Source organism: Equus asinus, chromosome 24, assembly GCF_041296235.1.
Source record: "Equus asinus isolate D_3611 breed Donkey chromosome 24, EquAss-T2T_v2, whole genome shotgun sequence".
NCBI classification, from domain to species: Eukaryota; Metazoa; Chordata; class Mammalia; order Perissodactyla; family Equidae; genus Equus; species Equus asinus.
Genome location: NC_091813.1, coordinates 52,685,748 through 52,698,827, shown reverse-complemented (window position 1 = coordinate 52,698,827; position 13,080 = coordinate 52,685,748). Strand labels below are relative to the sequence as shown.

Here is a 13,080-nt window from a genome sequence, read left to right as displayed (position 1 = left end):
GTGGCTATTCCATTTCCATCAGCATTGGAAATGGATTGGTATGAGGGATCCACTTTTCTCTTCATCTCTGCCAGCATTTTGGTGGTTCTAAAATTTTAGCCTTTCTGATAGGAATGTAGTGATAGCTCATTGTGGTTTTATTTTTCATCTCCTTACCTAATAATGTTAAACATTTTTTCACGCTATTTGCCATCTGTCTGTTCTCTTCAGTGAAATGTCTCTTCGTGTTTTTTGCCCATGTTTTAATTGAATTATTTCCTTTCTTGCTGTTGAGTTTTGAGAGTTCTTTATATATTTTAGATACTATTCCTTTGTTGGCCATGTGGTTTGCAAATATTTTCTTCCACTCTGTAGCTTGTCTTTTCATCCTCTAACAGTGTCTTTTGCAGAGGAAGTTTTAACATTTGATAAGGTCCAGTGTATCAGTTTTTCTCTACATGGATTCTGCTTTTGAGGTCAAGTCTAAGAACTCTTTGCCTGGTCCCAGATCTTCAAGATTTTCCCTCATCTTTTTTCTAGAATTTTTATCATTTTATGTTTACATTGAAGTCCATGATCTATTTTGAGTTAATTTTTTATAAAGCATCTGTGTTTGGGTGTCCTCAAGATCATTGTTAGGCTCAATGATTTGCTAGAAGGAATCATGGAACTCAGAAAAGCTATTATTCTAATGGTTATGGTTTGTTACAGCCAAAGGTTACAGATTTAAATCAGCAATAGAAAAAGCAGCAAAGGACAGGGTCCGGGAGACACCAGGCCCGAACTTCCAGTTGTCCTCTCCCAGTGGAGTTGTGTGAACAGTGCTTAACTCCCAGCAATGATGTGTGACAGCACATTTGAAGTATTGCTAGGCAGACTAGGTACCCATGCCTTGGTGTCCAGGATTTTTATTGTGGGTTGGTTACGTTGGCATGCTTGACTGCCTCCGTGGATGACCTTAGTCTCCAGCCTTTGATAGGTCAAGGTGATAACACGTGGTTCAAGGCCCACCGTAAGTCATGTTATTGACATAGACTACCTGGAGTGACCCAGGGTCCCCAGGTAAACAAACTCTCATTAGGCAGGATTTTCCAGGATGTAGAGGGTACTTCCTACATGCTCTAGGGGAAAACCTTTCTTTAAATATGCAGGAGGTGAAATACCCAGACATGCTGAGTTAATCCTTTCTGCACAGTGTGAGACATAGATTGAGGTTAATTTTTTTTTTTTTGCTTAATAAATCTTGAAATCAGGTAAGGTAATTATTCTCACTTTATCCTTTTTTTTCAAAATTGTTTCGGCTATTCTAGTTCCTTTGCTTTTCTATATGTTTTAGAATAATTTTGTCTATATCTACAAAAAATCTTGCTGGGAATTTAATAGCAATTGTGTTGTCTGTGTATCGGTTTGGGGAGAATTGACGTCTTTTTTCTGTTGAGTCTTCCAATTCTTTAACGTGGTATGTTTCTCCATCTCCATTTATTTAGGTTTTAATTTCATTCTCCACTGTTGTGTTGTTTTCAGCATACATGCCCTGTATATGTTTTGTTAGATTTATAACTATTTCTTTTTTTTTGGAGTGACTGTAAATGGTATTATATTTCCAGTTTTGTTGTCAGTGTGTTAACTGTTATTATGTAGAAATATAATTGATTTTTGTATATTTATCTTGTATCTTGTGACATTGCTAAACTCACTTTTTAGTTCTAGGAGGTTTTTTTGGGTACATTTCATGGGATTTTTTGTGGAGACAATCATGTCATCTGTAAATAGGGATGGTTTTCCTTTCTGATCTGTATGACTTTTGTTTCCTTTGCTTTATTTATTGCAGTGGCTAGAACATCCAACACAGTGTTGATTATGAGTAGTAAGCATGGACATCTTTGCCTTTTTCCTGATCTTATAAATAAAGCATTCATTCAGTCTTCACGGTTAAATAGCTGTATAACAGCTATTAGCTGTAGGTTTTTTCTAGATGCCTTTTATCAGTTTGAGGAAGTTCCCCTCTATTCCTGGTTTGCTGAGAGTTTTTTTAATAATGAATAAGTGTTGGATTTTGCAAATGCTTTTTCTTCATCAGTTGATGTATGATATTCTTCTTTAGTTTGTTGATATGGTGTTAAAGTCCATTGCTTGATCTTAAAATACTGAACTAGCTTTCCATCCATAGAATAAAATTTACTTGGTTATGGTGTATAATTCTTTTTATATATTGCTGAATTCTATTTACTATTTTATTAAGGAAACATTTTTGTGTATTCATAAGGGATATTGGTCTATAGTTTTTTTTTTGTTTGTTTCAATATCAGGATAATACTCTTGTTTCAATATCAGGATGATACTCTTTTTATAAAATGAGTTGGGAAGTGTCCCCTCCTATTTGCTGGAAGAGATTACGTAGAATGGTGTTAATTCTTCTTTAAATGTTTGGTAAAATTCTTCAGTGAAACCATGTGGGCCTAGAGATTTGTTTTTTCATTGTTTTAAAATCATGAATTCAATTTTCTTAATAGTTATAGGGCTAGTCTAATGATCTCTTTCAAACTGATTGAGTTGTGATAGTTTGTTTCTTTGGGGAAGCGGTCCATGTTGTCTAGTTTATGTGTATAGAATTGTTCATAGAGTTCTCTTATTATCCCTTTGATATCTGCAATCTCTATAGTGATATCCGCTGTTCCATTTCTGGTGTCGGTAATTGGTGGTGTCTTCCTTTTTTATTTTTTAGTTTTGGTACTAGTTTGTCAATTTTATTGATCTTTTCAAAGAATCAGCTCTTTGTTTCATTAATTTTTTCTTTTATTTTCTGTTTTCAATTTTAGTGATTTGTTCTTTATTATTTCCTTCTTTTTTTTTAAAAAAAGATTTTATTTTTCCTTTTTCTCCCCAAAGCCCCCAAGTACATAGTTGTGTATTGTCAGTTGTGGGTCCTTCTAGTTGTGGCATGTGGGACACCGCCTCAGCATGGCTTGATGAGCAGTGCCATGTCTGCGTCCAGGATTCAAACTGGCAAAACCCTGGGCTGCCAAAGCAGAGCATGTGAACTTACCCATTCTGCCATTATTATTTCCTTCTTTCTGCTTTGGGTTTATTTTGCTCTTTTTGTAAGTTCTTAAGGTGGGAGATTAGGTTATTGATTTGCAACTTTTCCTCTTTTAAGACATATGCATTTAGTGCTATAAATTTCCCTCAGCACCACTTTAGCTGTGTCTCACAGATTTTGGTATTTTGTGTTTCCATTTTCATTCAGTTCAGTGTGTTTTCTTAATTTACCTTGAGACTTCCTCTTTGACTCCAGGGTTATTTAGAGTGTGTTCTTAGTTTCAAAGCGTTTGGATATTTTCTTGCTTTCTGCTTTTAATTTCTAGTTTGATGCCATTGTGGTTAGAAACATGCTCTATGATTTCAGTTCTTTTAAATTTTTTGATTTGTTTTGGGTCCTGACATATGGTCTGTTTGGTTCTCTGGATACTTAAAAAGGTCATGTATTTTGCTATTGTTGAGTCAGGTGTTCTGTAAATGTTAATTCGATCCTGTTGGTTGATGATGTTGTTGAGTTTTTCTGTATCTTTGATGATTTTCTTCTAGTTATTCAATCAGTTGTTGAGAAAGGAGTTCCAAAAAGTCTCAACTATAATTGTGTATTTCTGTATTTCTTTTTTTTCTATAAATTTTTCTTTCATATATTACAACTCTCTTGTTTGGTGCATACACATTTAGGATTGCTATGTATTCTTGGTGGATTGGCCCTTTTATCATTATATAGTGTCCCTCTCTATTGCTGGTAATTTTCTTTGTTCTGAAGTCTACTTTATCTGACATTAACACAGCCATCCTGTTTTCCTTTGATTAATGTTTAAATGGTATATGTTTTCTATTCTTTTACTTTCAACCTATCAGTATCATTATATTTGAAGTAAGTTACTTGTAATTGCATATAATTGGGTCATGGTTTTTAATCCACTCTGCCAGTTTCTTTTAATTGGTATATGTAGGTCATTTACGTTTAATGTAATTCTTGTTGTATCAATACTTAATTTTTCTGTTCTCTTTGTTTCTGTTTTCATTTTCCTGCCTTCCTGTGGGATAAACGTTTTTAAAATTCCATTTGGATTATCTATAGTATTTTTAAGTATATCTGTTTGTTTAGCTCTTCCAGTAGTTGCTCTAGGTATTACATTACATATGTCATGTATATATGTAATATACATGCCATATATAACATTTTAACAGTTTGAGTGGAGTATACAAACCTTACCTCCCTTATTTGTAATAAAATTGTTTCAGATATTTTCTCTACATATATTTATAACCACATCAGACAGTGTCATAATTTTTACTTTAACTGTCAAACATAATTTAGAAAACTCAAGTGGAGACAGAAAACCTGTTGTATGTTACTCATATTTTTGCTTCCTGCATTCGTTCTTTTCTTTCTTCCTTCATTGTGTTACAAGGTTCCTTATATTGTTGTTTTCTTTTGGTTTAGAGCACTTTAGCTATTCTTTTAGGATACATATGCTAGTGACAAATTAGTTTTCTTTCAACTTAGATTTCCCCTTGATTCCTGAAGGATAATTTCATTTGGTATACAATTCTAGTTTGACAGTTCTTTTCTTTCAGTACTTCGAAAGTATTGTGCCACTTTTTTCTTGCCTCCCTGGTTTCTGAAAACAAATCTGCTGTCATTTTTCTCTGGCTACTTTCAAGGGTTTTTTCTTTGTCTTCATTTTCAGAAATTGAATATCACCTGTCTGTGAGTGTGTTTTTTTGGGTTTGTACAGACTCTTGAATCTGTAAATGGAAGTTTTTAGCCATTATTTTCTTTGAGTACTTTTTCAGCCTCTTTTTCCTACTAGGACTCTGATGGCATAAATTCTAAAACCTGTTGTTCTACAGGTCTCTCGTGCTCTCTTCCTTTTGTTTTTTTTTCCGCCTATTTTTTGTTTGTTGTTCAGATTGGGTAATGTTTATTGTTCTGTCTTCCATTTCACTGATATTTTTCTTTGGTCTGCTCCATTCTCCTGTTGAGCCTATCCACTGAGCTTTTTAATTCTATTATTGTATTTTTCAGTTCCAAATTTTTATTTTGGTTTTTCTTTATATTTTCTGTTTCTTTGCTGAGACTTTTTATTATTTTTTGCTGATGCTTTTCTGTTTTGTCATTGGTTTCAGGCATGTCTTTAATTGTTCAGCAAAGTAATTTTATGATGATTTTTAAAAAGTCTTTGTCAGAGAATTCTAACGTTTCTGTTATCTTGGTGGTGACATCTTTGTCTTTTTTTCATTCAGTTTGAGAACTTACTGGTTCTTTGTATGGCAGATGATTTTCATTTGAAACTTGGATAATTTTGTATTGTGAGATTCTGGATTTATTTATTAAGTAATAAATGTTTACTTATACTTATAAATTACAATTTTATAAATATAAGCTATAGCATTTATTTACATATAAGTAAACATAATATAAAATTATTATAAATATTTGTTTGTTTATGTACTTAAACCTTTTCTGTTAGCTGGCTTTTTTAGATACCACTCTGGCATGTGAGGGGGAAGGGACACTCTCTTCTTACTGCCAGGTGGAGTCAGAAGTCCAGCTTCCCTCTCTGACCTCTGTTGATAGCAGAGGAGTTTGGAGGGAGGGGAGTGCCTTGTTATTGCTGGTCATGGATGGAAGTCCAGGTTTTCCATGTGATCACCACTGATGCCACTGTGGCCTCGTTATTGCTGGGTGATGGTGAATGTCCTAACTCTGTATAGGCTCTTCTGTTATAACGTAAGTGTGTGTGTATGGAGGAGGTAGGGCTCTATACTGCTGGACAGGGATGAAAATCCTGTCTCCCTACTTGGCCTTCTTTGATCCTACCCTGATGGGGATATTAGGGTACTTTGTTGTAGCTTGGCAAAGTTGGAAGTCTAGGTTTCCCACTTGGCTTTGTTGATGTGGGTGGAGGTAGGGCCACAGTTTTTTTTGTGGTGTTTGGCTGGAGAAGAGTGGTTACTGTCTAAAAACTTTCTGTCTTGTTGGCTTCCTCTTTCCTGGAAGAACAGGGGTTTTGGGGGAGTTTTTGGGGCCCACTGGTTCTTTTGGGTTTCTGGCTTTTTCACCTTCGAGTCTGGGAGATATGAGGCAAAAAGAAAACATAGAATATTCAGTTGCATAGAATATTGATTTTATTATGGTCTTATATCCGACAGCAGTTGACTCTCTAAAACATATAACTCAAGGAAAGGTAGGAAATATATACAAGGTGAAGTGGCAGACGAACAGGAATGTGTATTACAAAAAAAAAAAAATCTATTTGTAAGATATTCTTTTGTTAAATTAAAAGATGAAAATAATTTAAATATATAGTTCTTATGTTTCTTTAGCTTTCTTTTTTACTTTCTCTAAATTTTATATCCTGTTTTCACAGCCTTATTTAGTTTGTGAATGAATATTCTTCGAGCTATTGATTTTATTGTAAATTTGGTTAAATGTTCTCATTCATATTTGGCCCCTTGGAATAAAGTTGACAGAGTATGTTGACAGTTGTAATGGTGAGTTTTCTACTTGATTGATCTGAAATAACATCTTAGTATATTATTCTATGTGCCTTACTATTGAAATTGATTTCAGAGTCCCTCAAGAATAAGTTGATACACAAAAGAAAAAAGTTGAGTTCAGGAAGGAAATAAAAGTCAAACAAACTAAATTTTGTCTAAATGTAAAAATTTGTTATATTTTTTTTAAAACTGCTTTTAAAGGCATTACTTTCAGTGGGAAGCTGGTGATATTCCAGAAATATTAAATAAAATGTCTCATTATAGACTTTTTTTTTGAAGCTTTCAGGCATTCTAATGGAATATTTTCTTAAGCTATAGATAATAAATAGGGTTATTTTCTTTGGTAACAATTAGTCATAGTGTTAGAATTGGGTGGGACTTTAGAGGCAATTAATCAGACCATTATATAAATGAGTAAACTAGTTCCCAAAAGGTGAAACTACTACTCTTACTAATATGGTAGTTAAGAGCTTAAAGCTTTGTTTAAACCTGTTATCATTTAATTATCTGTACAACCTTGAATAATTTCTCACTTCTTTGAGCCTGAGTTTTTTCATCTCTAAATCGGAGATAACTTTGTTATATACTATGAGGATTTAATTATATGATTTTTAAATTGTTTAGTGCAGTTCTTTGCATTATCATCATTGTTTAAAAAATGATTTCTGTTCTTCTTCCTTGCTTTCTTACTTTTTTCGTGTGTCTCTTTCCTCAAATTCCCCCTCCCTAGGACGGTTCCCCAGCCGACTTACGTAAAACAATGATACTTCTACTTCCACCCTCACAGTTTTATACCTCCTGCTTTGTTTTGGGTTTGTTTATAATTCGTATCGTAGAATAGGGTTAGCCTGCTTTTGTACCTGATATTTCCAAGATTAGAGCCTCTTTAATGTTCCCCAGACAGATGAACTCTCTGTGCTACATTCCCAAGACTGGTATTTTATGCCGTCTCGTGTCCTAATTCAATAATTAACACTCCTCATTTTCCAGCTTCTGGAATTTTGTTGTAATTTCTTTTGCTGATGGTCCTGTATTGTTCATTGCTGTGAGTTTCTACCTTGTTACTTTTGTGTCATTTCATTGAGTCTTGGAAGGGAGAAAATATAACTTTGTGCGTTCAGGCAATGATCTTGAACCAGAAATTCTGTAATGTAGACATAAATGAAAAAAAATGAAGAGAAGAAAAAAATGATCGTAAAACTTTTCCTTAATGTCAACTACTAATATGTATTTATTTACTCTTTTCCCCCCGGATTTTAAAAAGTAGTAAGTAAATGCACATTTAAAAAAGCATAATGATGAACATGATTTTAAGAGTAAATTGATATTTCAGACATTATTAAATTTATGGTCTTTGAAAAATTTGAACCTGTATAGAATAAAATAGAGCAAAAAAGTGAAGTCTTTTATTTCTTCTTCTCCAGTCTTCACTTTTTGAGGTCAAAAATGTTATTATTATGTTGCATGTTCTTTTAGACCTTTTGCTGTGCATTTATTCACATACACACAGGCTTTTAAAAAACTAGGTCATCGCATATGTGTTTTGTGATTTGCTTTCCCTTTTTTTTTTACTTACCTATATTAGATTTCTTTAAAAAATAATTTTCATTTTGAAATAATTCACAGGACCTAATCCACATCACCTGAGTCTCCTAGAATTATTCTATTCTCCAAGGAGATTTAAGCATTGAGATAAGCATGGGACTGGGTTTGACCTCCATGGGCATTTAAGAGTAAAGCAGGCTTCCATGGGGACCTATTTTTTCCTGTATTGGAAGAAACACAGAGAATGAATAAAATTCCTCCTAACATGATGAGCCAAACGATAAATCAGAGAATAAAACTAAAGCCTACAATTTCTATTCCACCAATTGGCAAAAAAAAAATCATATATATATATAGCATTTCTATAGCAAACATATCAACATAAGTACTTTTTTAAAACACATGCATATTTGGAAATTTGATGCATAATAGGAAGACAGCATTTCAAAACAGTAATGAAAGATTAGGCCCCAAAAAAGTGATATTAGATCCTGATCTCAAACTGTAAGAAAGTTAAATTTGAAGTGAATTAAAGAGCTAATGGTTTCTTTAAGAAATCATAGGGACCGGCCCTGTGGCTAAGTGGTTAAGTTCGCGTGCTCCGCTTCAGCAGCCCGAAGTTTCACTAGTTCGGATCCTGGGCGAGGACATGGCACATGCTGAGGTGGCATCCCACATGGCACAGCCAGAGGGACCTACAACTAGAATATGCAGCTATGTACTGGGGGGCTTTGGGGAGAAGAAGAGGAAAGAAAGAAAAATCGTAAAAGTGCTAGGAGATAGATTAATTTTATATTCTCACGTTAGAAATATTCTTCTTAGGCCACAAAACACAGATTTGATTTAATAAACAAAAATTTTTGAATGCTGATGAAAGATACTAGATAAGAAAAGGGACATGTTAGGAATAAATATTTGTAGTAAAACTAATAAGGAAATAATATTCATTTTATTTAAAGAGCTCCTACAAATAAGGGAAATTCCCAAAAACAGGTATTTATCTGTAAAATTTAGAATATTTCACAATTTAGAAAATTTTATAGATAAAAGATATAAACAATTTGTGCAAAAAGTGAAAATTGCCAGTAAGCATCTGAAAGATAATCAAATTCAGTCATAGTGAAATGAAAATCTAGATGATGAGATGCTGCTTTTCACCAATGAGATTGCCCCCTTTCTCCAAAAAATAGACTGTAATATCCAGAATCTGAGCAAAGATGGCAAAAGTTGTACTCTGAAAACCAGTGCACATATTCACCTTTGATAGAGGGCAGTTTGGCCGTGATAACTAACAACTGGATAGCTTAGTTATTATGTTCTAGGCACGTTACACGTGTTAACTCATTTAATCCTAATAAGCATGCTCTGATGGGGAAAGTGAGACACCAAGAGGTCAAATTACTTACCTCTCAATAACTTATGTAAGGTATATATATCCTTGATTCAGCACACACGCTGTTGAACAAAGATAAAATGTATAAGAATATTCGCTGTAATACTGAAAAATTAGAAACAACTTTGTGTCTATCAATAGAGAAATGGTTAAATATTTCACTGTGTATCCAGTTAAAATAATTAGATAGCAATATATGTTCCAACCTAGAAAGAAATTCAAGTAAATTTCAAGGTTAAGACAACAAATTGAACACTCTCTTCTAATTTTGTTCCTTTCTGAGATCTCACTAACTCAGGGAAAAAAATTAAAAAAGAAAAACAACCTATGATGACAAGAACAAAAGGAAAAAAAGAGTATACTTTTGGGAGCTGTAAGTCAGAAGAGTAAGTAAGAAATTTTCTTAGCAGGTCCCCAAGAGCTGAATCCTAAACCAGCAACAGAGGAATTCAGGAACAAGCTGTCAATTTATATTATTAAACATTCTCAAAAAGGCTCCAGAACTGGTAGGCCCAGGCTTGCCAGGTTTCTCCATGGTATAGTAACTGTTTTTCTCCTTTCTGTATTCTATTCTTTGGATGCAAGTCAGCTGGGGAGGATTAAACTCCTGGAAGAGGAAGTATCTGAATTTAAAATTTGGAATTTTTCTTTAAGATATATTTGTCCCTTCTCTCCCATTTATTTTTTCAATCACTTATTTATATCACTATGGGCTCATGTATATACATACTTACTTTTTAAATTAAACTTCAGACTTTATATTAGAACTTCACCAGTTTTTCCATAATGTTCTCCTTCTGTTCCTAGTTCCTATTTAGGATACCACGTTACATTTAGTTGTAATGTCTTCTTAATCTTCTCTGATCTGTCACAGTTTCTCTCTCTTTTCTTGTTTTTCATAACCTTAACAGTTTGTTTTTTTGTGTGTGAGAAGTATTGACCCTGAGCTAACATTTGTTGCCAATCTTCCTCTTTTTTGCTTGAGGAAGATCGTCCCTGAGCTAACATCCACGCCAGTCTTCCTCTGTTTTGTATGTGGGATGCTGCCACAGCATGGCTTGATGAGCAAGTGATGTATAGGTCTGTGCCCAGGATCTGAAACTGAGAACCCCAGGCCATCAAAGCAGAGGGTGTGAACCTAACCACTACACCACTGGGCCAGCCCCCACCTTAACAGTTTTGAGGAGGACTGATTAGGCATTTTATAGAATGTCTCTCAAATTGGATTTATCTGATGTTTTCTTGTGATTAGATTGAGGCTATACTTTCTGCAAAGAATACTACAGAGGTGAAAGTGCTCTTATTGTATCAGGATACATGATAGTCAAAAGACATCACTGGTGACATTAACCTTGATCCCTGGGTTGAGATATGTTTGCCAGGTTTCTCCACTAAAAGACTATTATTTTTCCCTCCCATATTCTGTTTTTTGGAAGCAAGTCACTTAAGTCCAGTCTAAACTCAAAATGGGGCTGGAGGTACTGAGTTCAACATCCTGGAGGGGAAAATACCTACATATATTATTTGTAATTCTTTTATAAGAAAGACTCATCTCCCTCATTTATTTAATCACTTATTTATATCATTATGGACTTTGTATATTTATTTTATCTTTTAGGTTTTGGTCCAATAATAATTTATTGCTCAGGTTATTCCAGTTTTGGCCATTGGAAACTCTTTCAGGTTGCCTGTGACACTTTGTGCCCCCTACCACATCCTTTTATTTTTTGAGCACTTCCTTACTTTTGGATACTAAGATATTCCATGCTTATCTTATATTTTCCCTACCTTAGCCCTAGAATCAGCCATTTCTCCAAAGAACTCTGGTTCCTTTTATTGAATAAGGGTATTTAGAAATCAAGATCTGGGTGCTAGGAATGCTTATTAGTGCTGGGATGTCATTGCTCCTAGACCCTCTCAGAGGACAGAGCTAGGTTATGTAGGTATGTATAATATCCTGTGTATACATACCTATAGTTTTGTCTGTGTCTATTCATCAGTATCTGTATTAAGCTAAACAGGAGTTCATACTGATGTTTCCAACTCTAATCCAGTACAGCAGAATTCATTTTAGCCTTTTTACCTTGCATATCTTTCCTTCTTTCTCGAAAGGTGAGATACGTCCCACCATCTACTGTCCGTTGACTTATTGGTTCAGCTCCCGGTAGACAAGTAAAGCAGGTTCAGGACTGTTAACTCCTACTCCCCTGTATTAGTGTCCTAGGGATGCCATAGCAAATTACCGCAAACTGGGTGGCTTAAAACAATAGAACTATATTTTCTCACAGGTCTGGAGAGTGCAAGTCCAAAATCAAGGTGTCAACAGGGTCATGCTCCCTTTAAAGTCTCTAGGGAAGAACTTTTCTTCTTTGCCTCCTTTAGCTTCTGGTGGTTACCGGAAGTCCCTGGCATTCCTTGGTTTATGATGTCATAGTTCTCATCTTTGCCTCCTTCCCTTGGCTGCCTTCGCTGGGTTTCCGCTGTATCTTCAGGTCTCTCTCTCACCTTATAATATCACTGGTCCTTGGTTTTAGGGCCCACCCTAATCCAGAATGACCTCATCTTAACTTGATTACATCTGCAAAGACCCTAATTCCAAATAAGATCACATTCATAGGTACCAGGAGTTAAGATTTTCATGTGTCTTTATGGGGGACAGAATTCAATCCACAACACTGCGATAGACTATGGAGTTAAACAGAAAGGCATAAAATAATTGCTGGAGAGTAATTTGAACTAAGTTGAGTTGGAAATAAAGCAGGAGAACTGCTTTGTTGTTTTTTTTCATAAATGTATTATTAGCTATTTGGTCTCATCAGTGAACTTTAAAAATTTTTTTGAGGAGAGAATGATGTGGGAAGATAACAAATCTGAGGATTTAAAAGTTGCAGAGTGTTTGCTCTGGGATTTTCTGCTGAAAAGTTTACGTGAGATCCAGAGACAAATTCTTTAGCTTTTCAGAGCTTTGGCTTAAAAACACAGTGATCTTTTTATATGCAGTTACTTCAACCTGCATAGCGTATTATGGTATTAATCTGGGTGCAGCTGGGGATTTTCCGTCCTTATTTTGGCCAAAAAGAGCTTTAACCTCCCATACCCCCCGCCCCCGCCCCCAAACCAGGCCCTACAATGTCAGGGCTGGGGTGCTGCCTTTTCGTGATGACTGGCTGAAGAACTGAAAATATCTCATTGAGAATATGACTGTAAGAGTATCTTTTTTTCATAATCTCCAGAAACTCTTTGATACAGCTGTGTATTATTATATAGTTACTTATCTTTTCTATTTAGAACACTGCCTTTTCTCTTTATTCTTTGAATTAATTTAAAACTAATTTATTTGTGTTAATAGTTGCAAATATCACTGCTTTTCTCACTGAATAATTCATCAGGTATTAAATACAAGTTTCTATAATCTTTTGGGGTGAAGAACATGATTTCCACTTGAATTGGGCTGATGTGAAGATGTTAAATTTTTTGGCTTTCCATTAGTTCTTGCCATTGCCACCAAGTTGAACTCTGACAGTTTTTTATTAATACATGAAACAGTGAGTGATTTTACACTATAGAAAATATTCTGATGGACAAAGAATCCATTGAGTTTAATGCATAATCATAGT

General features: G+C 34.6%; 1 protein-coding gene across 4 annotated transcripts in view; it reads left to right on the top strand.

Annotated features, from left to right (window-relative positions):
- Positions 1 to 13,080, top strand: part of CEP85L (centrosomal protein 85 like) — a 212,838-nt gene that overhangs the window by 70,445 nt on the left and 129,313 nt on the right. The gene's annotated exons all lie outside the window — the stretch shown is intronic.